General features: G+C 40.5%; 1 protein-coding gene across 2 annotated transcripts in view; it reads right to left on the minus strand.

Moving 5' to 3' along the window:
* Positions 1-5025, minus strand: part of LOC117525993 (phospholipid-transporting ATPase ABCA1-like) — a 71862-nt gene extending 66837 nt beyond the window's left edge. Inside the window, exon 1 of one of the 2 annotated variants that reach the window (XM_034187979.1) lies at positions 4870-5025. The gene's annotated coding sequence lies outside the window, so the exon portion shown is untranslated. The remainder of the gene's footprint in view (positions 1-4869) is intronic. The other variant, XM_034187978.1, reaches the window with a different exon arrangement.
* Positions 5026-8605: the final 3580 nt, after the last annotated feature.

Below are 8605 nucleotides of genomic sequence, written 5' to 3' on the forward strand. Positions count from 1 at the left end.
ACAGGACATGTTGTGACATGCTCACCTCTTCCACAATTTTTCAGTCACACAACTGAAAAGCCACTGAAAGCCATCTGAATTTTCCGAATGGTGGAAGAGGTGGGCATCATTTTTTGGAGTCCAGCATGTCCCAGCAGAAGACTGCCCCTCCCTGAGCCTGGTTCTGATGGAGGTTTCTTCCTGTTAAAAGGGAGTTTTTCCTTCCCACTGTTGCCAAGTGCTTGCTCACAGGGGGTTGTTTTGACCGTTGGGGTTTTTCCGTAATTATTGTATGGCCTTGCCTTACAATATAAAGCGCCTTGGGGCAACTGTTTGTTGTGATTTGGCGCTATATAAATAAAATTGATTTGATTTGATATATATATATATGTGTGTATTTATATATTTATGATCTGTCAGTCTGAGTGTCTCTGAAACAATTCATTAGGATTTCAAAAACTGCAATCAGTTTCATTTTCTCAGAAGAATTTGAACTTTCAGAGTAGTGAGCCAATTTAAGAAATATTGCAGTGGATTTTTGTACACCAATGTTTCCTTCGACATTAAAATCATTTACTTGACACATATGGTGATGTCAGTGTACGTTACCATCTGAAAGTTTGAATGTGGCTGAAACTTAAAAAAAGAAAAGAAAATCTGCATATAAAAAGGAATGTGAATTTTGGATGTTACAAATTTGAGTTTCTGTCAAATCTGTGGTGAAGACAAAACATGACAGAGCATATTTTAATCAAAATTTTATGGTGCTCAATATTTTTGCACAGTGCTGTTTATGACCGCATATTAATCATTATATTTGTACAAAAGACCAGTATATCAAGCAAACATCAGTAATTAAGATGTTTGACAGTGGTGTAATTAACAGGGCAGTAAATAGTGACAGGCAATACAATAACAGAAGATGATGTTGAGATTTGGCAAACTAACAGTGCTAAAATGCAAATTATAGACAGGATAATTATTTACACCAGACTTTCTTCCAGACTGCTCCTTTCTTCTCATCTTTGTAACATCACATTCTTAGTCCACACATTTTCCATAGTTGCATCATATTAAAAAGTTAAGAGCATATTAAGTAATACCAACGGAACACATTTCATGTTCCAGTAAAATCAAACCGCAAGTTCTGATGTACAAATAACAAAATTAACCATTTACTGTATATCGGTTGTGCTAGTACAGCAGTTTTCTAGAGCAGAGTGAATCACTCAGTTTAATGGCATGACTCACGGAACAAATTTGAGCATTTCAGGTGAAATAACAAAAATGTTGATGCATATACAATGATATGACACACTTAAAATGAAAGGCATTGGGGGCTGATGCATATGCTGCACACTCTACACATCTATGTTATAATAGCCAAGTGGCCTCTGTGTGTGTGCGAGCATGCATGGCTTCAATCATGGAGAAACTGGGGAGAGTCGACATTTGCCACTTGGTATTTTGGGTCAAGGATGAACAATGTGAAAATGGAAAGTTGACAGGACTAATGTTTTTGGAGAAATTAGCGATATTTTAATTTAACTTAATCTTCATTTAACCAGGTTAAAAAAATTTTGCAAGGGACACCTGGGCAATTATAAAGTTTCCAATTCACCTAACCTGCATGTCTTTAAATGTGGGAAAAAAAACCCACTCAAACATGGGGAGAACACGCAAACTCCACACAGAAAGGCCACAGGTGGGAACTGAACCCATAACCTTCTTGCTGTGAGGCAACAGTGCTAACCACTAAGCTACCATGTTGCAAGAAAACACTTTGCATTGGCCGGGAATTGAACCTGGTGTCCACCTCCCATGGCGGAGATCATGAGTTTGTATCCCGAGGAGCGCGAGTGGAAGAAGTCAATCACAACACAATGCAAAGCAGCTGCAACATTGGCAGTGCCTCACTCTGCCTAACTCCCACCTAAACCGTAAGGGGTGGTGCATGGGCAAAATTCATGTGACATGGCCGATGTCGCTGACCGAACGGTCCCCCCTAAAAATCGGTCCACCCTGCCTTCACTGCACGTGTCGTTAGCAGCAGTTCACCAATTATCACCTTGTTTCTGTTTAAAACTGCACTCCACTCATCAGCTGTCTCAGTGACAGAAATCTGAAGCTTTTGTACAACAATCATTTCCACATAAATTCAATATTATTTAATCATAAAAGACAGAGGAGGCGATCAGAGCACCACAGCAGCACGAGGTGCTAGCTGATGCATTCACTGCGCGTCAGTCATTTCAAAGCGTGACAGAGTATCACCTCCTTTCTGCTTAAAACTGACTTTAGAATGATTTAAGAGGTTTTACCTTGTCACCTGATACTTAATAATCCCATTAACCCATTTTATCGCTTTGGGTGAAGAGACTTCATCTCAGACAAGCGGCTGGGCTCCGAAATGATGCATGCAGAGTGCGGACCAATTTTTAGGGGCAGACCGTTCAGTCAGCGACACCGGATCAGCTGCTTAGAAGGCAGCTATGCTAACCACTATACCACCATGCAACTGCACAATTGTCACAATATAAATAAGTAAATATACATATCTCTGTCATGGTGTTTTTGACAATGTATGACCTCATCATATGACTTCTGTGTGACTTTGGATAATGAAGTCATTCATATTTATTCACAAATATTTTGCTGATAAATATATACGTCCAATCATCCTTGCAAACTTTCTAAAATAAATGCAGACTAGATAGGGCACACTAGTGACTGCACAGAGGGAAAATAGATTAGATTAGACAGAATTTTATTAATCCCTTGGGAAGACTCCCTCAGGGAAACTGAGGTTCCAGCAGCATTGTATAGCAACACACAGGGTAAGAAGCACACAAAAGCATCAAAATAATCCCTCTGATGACTGTCTGCAAAATGAAACAATTTTGCATAATTTGAACAATTAATAAAATTGCAAAGGTGATTAAATCTTGAGAAAGAAGAGAAGACCTGAGAAATAATACAAACAACGACATCCTGTTTTGCTGTCAGAAATTTGGAAGAGCTCTTTTTGCAGTAGCAGAGTTCAGCTCTATCTAAAGGTTTTTGGTGGGATGTGGGTGAGGGGTCATTGCTGGACAATTTAAAACACCCCAGCTTTTCCTTTTCAACCATTATTTTGTGTTGTTAGATTTGCTTTAGGTCTTCCTGCTGAAAGACCTGAAGACCTTCCGTTCAAACCCTGGACAATATAAATGCCTCGTAATCTTCACATTTAATCTTGCCTTTGATACATTTAACAGGTCAAGTACCAGAAGCAGAGAACAGCCTCAGGGTGACATAATGTGCACCATATTTTACCCTAGGTAAGATATTTACTTACGGGTTTCATTTCATCACCTGCAAACAAACTGACTCACTGCATTCCCAAAGAGCTCAACTTTCATGTTTCATGTGCCCACACAGAGCATTGTTCAAGAAAGAGACAGGGGAGAATGTCATTAATCTGTTTTATTTCTCTCTTTGTTCTCTTAATTCTGGTCTTTATTTTCAACCCCTCACTCAAGTCAAGTATGATTACATGTTACATTCCCCATGAGAAAATCAGATTTGAATGTCAGTTTGATTTAACTAATATTTACTGTGCTCACATGATCACAAGCGCGTCATCAGTGTGCTGGCTTTTGTGTGTGTGTGTGTGTGTGTGTGTGTGTGTGTGTGTGTGTGTGTGTGTGTGTGTGTGTGTGTGTGTGTGTGTGTGTGTGTATACAGCCAGTATTTACTGTGTGATTGTGGTAAACTGAGGTACAAATTGGAGATGCAGTGCAGCACAAATTGGTGCAGAGCGACGGCGCCCCTAGTGGTAGACATCCAAAACAACTCTTTTCCCTTCATGTTTATCATCAATTCTTACTCACGTGTTATATATTTAAACAAATTACTTTTTTCCATTTTTATTCCGAGTGGCACCGATTTTTGCGGATTACTCAGACAGAAGATCCATCAAAAACATTTTATTTTCATCAGTAAGAAAGATCGTCAGTAATTTGACAACCATTCACAAATAGACCATTTCCTGATATAAACAGCGAATAAAAACACCATCATCGTACACAGACATAAACTAAAAATAATATCCTCCGAAACAGCAAAGCAAAGCATCATGTGTCGAGGGAAAAACAGTGAAATGCAAAAAACAGTCAAAATTGGCTACATAACACATTAAGGGACTTCCACTGTCAATAATATGACATGCTGAGGAAATTAATCGCCTAAAAGAGTTGTGCGTTTCTGTTTCTTTGTTCCATCAGGTTGGGGTTACTGTCGGTCATTCAGTTTCTCGCTTCGCACGCAGACCTGTCAAGCTAGCCAAAACTCGTCCAACATCACGTACCAAAAACCGGAAACATGTCTTGAATTGTCTTTCTGCGGCTTTTAAAAATCATATTTGAAGAGCACGAAACAACACCAAAACGCCTACAGGTACCGTACATCTATTTTATACTATTTGTTTATTTTTCTCCTCTCTGGCATAACATAATACTTTTGCTTTGCAAAACGCCAGACAGGAAGCGCTGCACCACCTTATAGGTAAATTGACGGATAACCACAGCGCACAGCAGATGGTCGAATAAAACAAAGCGCACCAAAAAACAAACAAAAAAACCCGCAAAAAACATAAACTTGCCATTTTGCTAAGGCAAAAATACCACATTAAACACGTCATTTACATTCAATATGTTGTCATTCTCACATGAGCCACGTTAAACTAAACATCCAAACTTGATTGAGCTTACTTTAGTTCAGCAATAAGATGATAACATGTCTATAATAAAGTGACATATAACAATTTTCATCTGTTATATGAAGGCACCAATGTTAATTAAAAAAACTGGCAAAAAAAAATAAAAATGAAAAATGTCAAAATTTACCGACCTTGATCCAGATCAGTGCGCGTGCCACCTGTTTTTCTTCTCATTAACTGAAGTGTTAGAAGAAAAGAAATGAAAATGAATAAATGTTATTCCTTCACGGTGACGAAGGTTTTCAGCTGTTCTCTCGGTGAAGCGCTTTTTTTCTGCCCAGCTTAAAGCTTTTATAGCGCCGCTCGGGCAGCTGCAGCTGAGGTAACTCGCGGTCACGGTTTGATGCGGCGCCATATATGGCACGCACGTGCGGAGTCAAAACATATCTTAAAGGGGCCGCGACACCACATTGCATGATCTATCGATCTATTCATCCATCTATTTTTCACTTCATCGTAACCCGAGTCGCTGAATGACCACTACCATCACTGTTACGTTATCCTGCGTTTTATTTTTTACGAGCTTTGCTTTGACCCGCCATAGTCACCCAGTGTGACTATACACAGAGTTGGTTGTCTACAGTGACGTCACTGATGACATGCAGGAGTTAATCAGACTGTAGGTCATAAACACAGGAGGTTGCCATTTTAAGGTGTATAAATGACAATGCACAGAGCATGCAATAAAATAGGAATAACCCACCCATTCCCTCCATTCTTTAATTTTGGTTTTGCTTTATGCTGTATATTTTGTCTCATCTATGCATCATGTTTCTCCTTGCAGTTGTGATCTTGTCAGACTGCAGTGATCAGCGTATGACATGCCCAGTGTTCAGAAGGCAGACAGTCTACATGTGGGTTTTGACAACATTAATTAATTTCTGTAGCCACTTATTCCAATTAAGGGTCACATGGGAGCTAAAGCCTATCCCAGCAGTTACAGCAGGAGAAGCGGGATACACTCTGGACAGGACAGATGTACACGTTCACACACGGTCAAGTAAGATTGACCAAATCACTTAACCTGCATGTTTTGAAAGTTGGAGGAAACCGGACCACCCAGAAGGAACCCACAAAAAAGAGGAAGAACATGCAACACAGTGGCAGCACGGTGGATTAGTGGTTAGCACTGTTTCCTTACAGCAAGAAGGTCATGGGTTCGATTCCCACCTGTGGCCTTTCTGTGTCGAGTTTGCATGTTCTCCCAGTGTTTGCGTGGGTTTCCTCCAGGTGCTCTGGTTTCCTCCCATGCTGGTTAAGTGAATTGGAACCTTTACAAGTGTCCAGGTCTCCCATGCAAAAGAGATCTTGATCTCAATGGGACTAACCTGTTTAAATAAAGGTTAAAAAAGCAAACTCAACACAGAAAGAACCAGATGGGATGCGATCCCAGGACTTTCTTGCTGTGAGGCAACAATGCTAACTAAGCCACTGCACCGTCTTCATCATCATTATACTGCTATATCCTTTTGATTTGATGAGTTACAAGATAATAGCGATAATAATTTTTAAGTTATTGTCTTCAAAAGCTGGATAGAATGGAGTAACTCACTCACTCATCTACATTTTGATGTCCAAGTCATGTGCTGTAAGAGTGTCGCTGTCACCAGTTCAATTTCAATTTATTTTCATTTATATGGCGTCAAATCACAATAAAGTTGCCTCAAGGCACTTCACACAACTAAGGTCTAACCTTACCATCCCCCAGAGCAAGCACACAGGCAACAGTGGCAAGTAAAAACTCCCTCTGATGATTTCAGGAAGAAACCTCAAACAGACCAGATTCAAAGGGGCGACCTTCTGCTTGGGCTATGCTACAGACACAATTTACATAACAAACAGGAAACTTTGCTGGTCCACAGGGCAGGAGGGTTGCAGAAACAGACACCACACCCATCTCTGGATGGAGCCGCACCTCAAACAGAGAGAACAAACGGAATCCACTGGAAAGACAACAAATACAGTATCATTTGTCAGCATTAAGCAACAAGAAAAACAGAAGAAATACTAAGGTGATCGCCGCAACCGGTTCTGTTTCCTAATAAAATGAATTTAAAAGTGCAAAAAGCATAGTAACATAGTATGTCAGTATGCTAGCCATACGAAAGAGAAACTAAGTGTGTCTTAAGTCTGAACTTGAAAGTCTCTACAGAATCTGACTGTTTTATTGATGCAGGGAGGTCATTCCACAGAACAGGGGCATGATAATAGAAAGCTCTGTGACCTGCAGACTTTTTATTCACCCAAGGGACACTACGTAGTCCTGCACCCTGAGAACGCAAAGCTCGGGCCGGTACATAGGGTTTAATTAGGTCATCTAAGTAAGGAGGTGTTAGTCAGTGAACAATTTTATAGACTAGTAGCAGAACCTTAAAATCTGATCTTACTGGGACAGGAAGCCAGTCAAGAGATGCCAAAATGGGTGTAATATGGTCAAACTTTCTGCTTCATGTCAAAAGTCTGGCAGCAGCATGTTGAACCAACTGGAGACTCCTAATGCTGGACTGCGGTAAAACAGAAAATAGAACATTGCAGTAGTCCAATCTAGAAGAGACAAATGCATGAATCAGGGTCTCAGCATCAGCCATAGATAGGATGGGACGGCTCTTCGCTATATTTCGCAGGTGGAAGAAAGCAGTCCTTGTAATTTCTCTAATGTGGAGGTCAAAGGACGATGTAGGATCAAAAATTACCCCAAGGTTCCTCACTTTGTCAATGTGATGTATGACACACAAACCTAAGCAAAGCGTTAGCTCGTCAAATTGATGCAGATGTCTCAATGGACCAAGAACCATCATTTCAGTCTTTCAGAGTTTAAAAGTAGGAAGTTGCCAGACATCCAGCTTTTCACTAATGCAAGGCAATCCTCTAAGGATTTTATGTGGATGAGATTAACAGCAGTTATCAGCATGTATAACTGAGTATCATCAGCATACCAATGAAAGTTAATCTCAAAACGCTGCAATATGTGCCCAAGGGGTGTTATATAAAGGGAGAAAAGCAGGGGGCCTATGACGGACCCCTGTGGAACCCAAATTTCATGTCACTAAGTTTAGAGGTAGTGTTATTGTACAAACACAGTGAGAACGACTGGCCAGGTATGACGTCAGCCATGCAAGGGCACTTCCAGTAATCCCAAAATGATTCTCCAGCCTATCGAATATAATATGGTGAGCCACGGTATCAAACGCAGCACTAAGATCTAACAGCACCAGAACCGTAGTGGTGTCCAAATCCATTGCAAGCAGAAGATCATTCACTACTTTAGTGAGACCTGTCCCTGTGGAATGATATTTTCTAAAAGCAGACTGCAGTGGCTCAAAAACATTATTCTCAGTAAGCTAGTCCACGAGCTGCGTTGAAACCACCTTTTCCAGAATGATAGATTTGATATCAGCCTATAGTTTTTCAATACACTTGGGTTAAGATTAGATTTCTTAAGTAATGGTTTAATCACTGCAGATTTGAAACGTTTAGGAAGAGATCCAGAAGTTAATGAGAGATTAATAATTTCCAGCACAGTCGGCCCAAGAGTGGGCCACAGGTCCTTTAACAGTTTTGTTGGTATAGGATCAAATAAGCAGATTGTGCTTTTTGTAGACAAGTGAAGGGAATGATATCACTAATATGTCACAGTAAGCGGATTTATTTCATAAACCATTCATCGCTTTCATCCTGCTACACAATGGTGGGGAGATGTGTAGCGGAATTGAAAAGACGTTCCTGCTAGCTTGGCTAACAGGGAGTTCCCCTTTGGCTGACCTGGTAGAGGAATGGTCTTTTGGTGCGAGCCGCGTGGGTTCGATCCCCCACCGTCGTCCCGGCCACGAAGGTCCGGCTGCTTCATATATATATATATATACGTAT

This window comes from Thalassophryne amazonica, chromosome 15, assembly GCF_902500255.1.
Source record: "Thalassophryne amazonica chromosome 15, fThaAma1.1, whole genome shotgun sequence".
Taxonomy (NCBI): Eukaryota; Metazoa; Chordata; class Actinopteri; order Batrachoidiformes; family Batrachoididae; genus Thalassophryne; species Thalassophryne amazonica.